This window comes from Eriocheir sinensis, chromosome 37 (genome assembly GCF_024679095.1).
Source record: "Eriocheir sinensis breed Jianghai 21 chromosome 37, ASM2467909v1, whole genome shotgun sequence".
NCBI lineage: Eukaryota > Metazoa > Arthropoda > Malacostraca > Decapoda > Varunidae > Eriocheir > Eriocheir sinensis.
In genome coordinates this window covers 4,463,050-4,467,676 of record NC_066545.1, presented here as the reverse complement: position 1 = coordinate 4,467,676, position 4,627 = coordinate 4,463,050, and the positions used below count along the sequence as shown (strand labels likewise).

At 43.6% G+C, this 4,627-nt stretch overlaps 1 protein-coding gene across 1 annotated transcript in view; it reads right to left on the bottom strand.

Moving 5' to 3' along the window:
- The window catches only part of LOC127008096 (solute carrier organic anion transporter family member 74D-like), a 51,622-nt gene extending 47,495 nt beyond the window's left edge, over nt 1–4,127 (bottom strand). The window contains exon 1 of the mRNA XM_050879672.1: nt 3,965–4,127. The gene's annotated coding sequence lies outside the window, so the exon portion shown is untranslated. The remainder of the gene's footprint in view (nt 1–3,964) is intronic.
- Nucleotides 4,128–4,627: the final 500 nt, after the last annotated feature.

Below are 4,627 nucleotides of genomic sequence, written 5' to 3'. Positions count from 1 at the left end.
AGTATTACACAACGGAATTGTGGGAGATATACAGGTCACACCGACGTGAGCAAGTGCTCATTATCGTCGATCTCTGGGCACTGCCAGGACCTCACACAACACACCCCATCCCCCTTGCTCAAGGGGGGACAGTAACCACTCCTAGTCAACGGAAAGTATCCGGCCTGAGCGGGGCTCGAACCGCCGCCTGTTTGGCCGTGAAGCCTTGCAGCGCGGAACTAACCGATTGAGCTACCGGAGCGGTGTGTGTGTATGCGAGCGCGCGCTTTTTGATCTGTCGCTCTGCGTTCTATTTACCCAGAGCGAATCCAGATCAGATTCAGATCCGGGCCAGTGATCTAGAGCTGGGGGATGGGAGAGAGACAAGAAGGAGAATGTAGCACTGGGTCTAGGCAAGAGAGCAGGGGGCGGAGGTAGTGGGAAGGGGAGGTAGGGAGGTAAGGGGGTTAGGGAGGTAGGGGGGTCATATAGTACTAGGGAGCATAAAGGAACTGCTATCACTTCCTTATCGCCCGGTACTCCATCTGAGGTGATTCTCAAGAGGCTCATCTTGTCTTAGCTTTAGTGAAACACAGGCGCATATTCTCAAACATTTCAGGGCCTACACGCATACATTTGATAAGGCTTTTGTAAAGGTGGTGGGTAATGTCATGTGTAGTTTTAAGAGGATAGTGATAGTTTGGCTAGGCTGCTGCAACATGAACGGGAAAAAAAGACTGATCTCCTTTGTGGCCCTTGGAGAGTGTTGTTGTGAGACCCGAAAGCCCATAGACAAATAAGGAGTCTGCAGGAGGCCAGTTATTCTGTATAAGAAAGGAAGGCAGCCTCTGAAAACACACTATATTTTTTATACCACCTATCCTCCGTATCTATTAATTTCTCTATCTTTTTCTTTAAGGTATCTAGGTTGGTATTATAAGACACACTTGCTTCTCACATTAGCTATTTCTAAAGGTCAAAGAGGGGATCAGTCGGGTTCTAATGAGTGTTTCTTCAGGTTCATGGTACAGAAGAAGACTCACACTTCCACCAGGGTCATAAAACTACCCCTGGAAATGCCCACAACTCCTACGAAAGCCTTGTCAAATATGTGTTTCTTCAGGTTCATGGTACAGAAGAAGGCTCACACTTCCACCAGGGTCATAAAACTACCCCTGGAAATGCCCACAACTCCTACGAAAGCCTTGTCAAATATGTGTTTCTTCAGGTTCATGGTACAGAAGAAGGCTCACACTTCCACCAGGGTCATAAAACTACCCCTGGAAATGCCCACAACTCCTACGAAAGCCTTGTCAATTATGTGTTTCTTCAGGTTCATGGTACAGAAGAAGACTCACTTCCACCAGGGTCATAAAACTACCCCTGGAAATGCCCACAACTCCTACGAAAGCCTTGTCAATTATGTGTTTCTTCAGGTTCATGGTACAGAAGAAGACTCACACTTCCACCAGGGTCATAAAACTACCCCTGGAAATGCCCACAACTCCTACGAAAGCCTTGTCAATTATGTGTTTCTTCAGGTTCATGGTACAGAAGAAGACTCACACTTCCACCAGGGTCATAAAACTACCCCTGGAAATGCCCACAACTCCTACGAAAGCCTTGTCAATTATGTGTTTCTTCAGGTTCATGGTACAGAAGAAGACTCACACTTCCACCAGGGTCATAAAACTACCCCTGGAAATGCCCACAACTCCTACGAAAGCCTTGTCAATAATGTGTTCTTGGGCTGCGACATGTCTTGTAATACGACCCCTATAGTATTTGCATTCACTCTATGACTGCTAAATCTCTTCCACCCTTCCACCACTCCATTTATATCAATTTTTAACTTCAACTTTACCTTTACCTTGCTTGTTAATTTGCTTATCAAACACGATTTCATCCAAGTGACGCTCATAACCACGAGTCATCCTCTTCTCTTTTTACTATACGAAGCTTATCACTACCACTCCTGCTACAGCCTTTCACCCACTTATAAAACTCAAATGTGTCTCCACGCACCATTCGCTTTCCAGAGAATGCAAATTTAAACGCTTTTAAGCCTGTCGTTATATCACACAGGTATGGGAGATAAGTTAAGAAAGGTGGCAGGATAAGAGGATGGGGGTCGTAGAGGAGAAGACCACGTGGGGTGAGGTGAACTAAGGTGACTAAGGAACCAGATGAGGAAAGGGGTGACAGTAAGGGGTGAGAAAAAACGAAACAGAAGGAAATTAAAAGAGAAGGAAGAAAGGAAGGAAGGAAGAAGAGAAAGAATAAAGGAACTAAGGAAAGAAAAGGAAAATGGTCGTAGGAAGAAAACGAAAAGCAAAATATATGTTAATGAGGAGTGAAGGTATGGGCTAGGCGAAGGGGTGAGAGCGGGTTAGGAGGTGAGGGAGGAAAGGTAAGGTTAGGTAGGAGGTTTGGAAGAGTAGGTGATCAAAGATAGAGGTGAGGTGGGGGATAAAGAAAATGGGGAGTGGGGAGATGAGGAAAGGTGGTGAGGAATAGAGGGAAGGAGAAGAAAGTCTAAAGGGAATGGAGGCGGGGAGAGAAGAAAGGAGAGTAAGGAATGGAAGAGGAAATGAAAGAAACAAGGTAGAGAGGAGGAAATAATTGAAGCAGTGAGGAAAATTATAAAGTAGAAATGGAGAAAAGAGATACGGTGAGTTAGAAACGGAAAAGAAAGAAAGGAATGAAGGAAACAAAAGGAGAAGGAAAGGTAGGCATAATAGAGAAAAGGATGATAAAAAAGGGCTGAACGAGGAAAGACGGGAGAAAGGTATGGGGAATCGATGGGCCCAGAGTGGAGATGAGGGGAAATAGAGTACTGGGCCGCAGGAGAGGAAGATGGGGGAATGAGGGGATATAAGGGGAGAGGTGCGGGGACGGACAGGTGAGGGGAAGGATGGAGAGTGATAGGGAAGATAGGAGTGAGGGGAGGGATAGATGAAGGGAAGGATGGGGGATAATGGGGGAGATGGGACAATGAGAGGAAAGGTTGGAGAATGCTAAAACTGAAAAGGTGGAGCATCAGGTTAACATGGAGTGAGCTGTAAACTAATTGACTAACAGACTAACCGACCAACTAACTGACTGACTGACTGGCTAACTAACTATATAATAAACCAAAAAACAAATAACTAAATAACACAAATAACTAAATAACCAGGCAATTTACTAACTGACTGTGTAACTGCCTGACTGAATATCTAACTAACTGATAAAATAAACACCTGAATGAATGACTAACCAGACATTGAACTAACTAACCGATTGAAACACATAAAACCGAGCTGATAAAAATAAAGCTAAAGAACTAAATAACGAGGCATTTAACTTACTGACCAACTAAATGACTGGCTAACTGAATATTCAACTTGCTGATAAAACAACTAACTCCTCCTCCTCCTCCTCCTCCTCCTGTTCCTCCTCCTCTCCGTCTTCCTCCTTCATCGATTTCTCTATCAACTTAGAAAAATAGTCTCCCGCTGTCCTGAAGACCACCCACTAACTACCTAAGTGAGCACCTAACAAACTAATGAGAAGAAAAGACAACAAACTATTAAACAGGATGAAAGAGACAACTAAATATGTAAATATGTCAACTTAATCACCAATAAAATAAAAACTAATATTCGGATTTGTAAGTAGGTGCGATTGGCAATTTCACTGTTAATGACCTTTCTGTGAGGAATGAAAGAAAATAAAAGAAGATATATTGTTGGGAGAGAAAAGAAAATGAAAAAAGAAACAATCTGTGAAAAATGAGAAAAAATGAAACAAAAAGAAGTTGAAGGAGAGAAGGAAGACAGGAAGGAGAGAAGAAAAAGGGAGAGAAAGGAAGGGTGCCGAGAAAAGAAAACTAAAAGCAAATTTATAATAAAAGCGAAAAATCAAGCAGAAAGAAAAAAAAGAGGAGAATGAATGAAAGTAGAAAGGAAGGGTGAATAACAGGAGAGAGAGGGAGCAAACTTACCGTTGGGGGAGTGGATGAGTGTGAGGGAGGCGGAGTGAAGTGAAGTGTCGGAGAGGAGGAAGAGGTGGAGGAGGAGGAGGACACACAGACGATGGAGGGAGGGAGAAGTGAACACGATGAGGGATGGAGGTGCACTGAGATGAGGATGGCACTGGTCACTTCTAACCTCCTCCTCCTCCTCCTCCTCCTCCTCCTCTTCCTTTTCATCCTCCTGCTGAATGGATATCAAGATGTTAGAATCTGTACAGCGGAGGATGACAAAAATGTTTCAAGATGTGAGAAACTTGCCGTATGAGGATAGACTGAAGAATTTAAATCTACATTCTCTTTAGAGAGGCAAAGGTTACGAGGAGACATAATCGAAGTTTATAAATGGATGAAGGGCTTTAATAAAGGGGATGCTAAAAGGATTTTTTTTTGTAAAAGAGCCAGGTAGGACACGTAGCAATGGTTTTAAGTTAGATAAATTCAGATTCAGCAACGACATTGGCAAGAATTGGTTTAACAATAGAGTGGTGGATGAGTGGAACAGGCTTGGCACTCATGTTGTGGATGCCAATACCATAGATACATTCAAGAAGAGGTTGGATAAATTCATGGATAGTGAGATAAGGTGGGGTTGGACTTACAGGAGCAGCCTTGTATAGGCCAACCGGCCTCTTG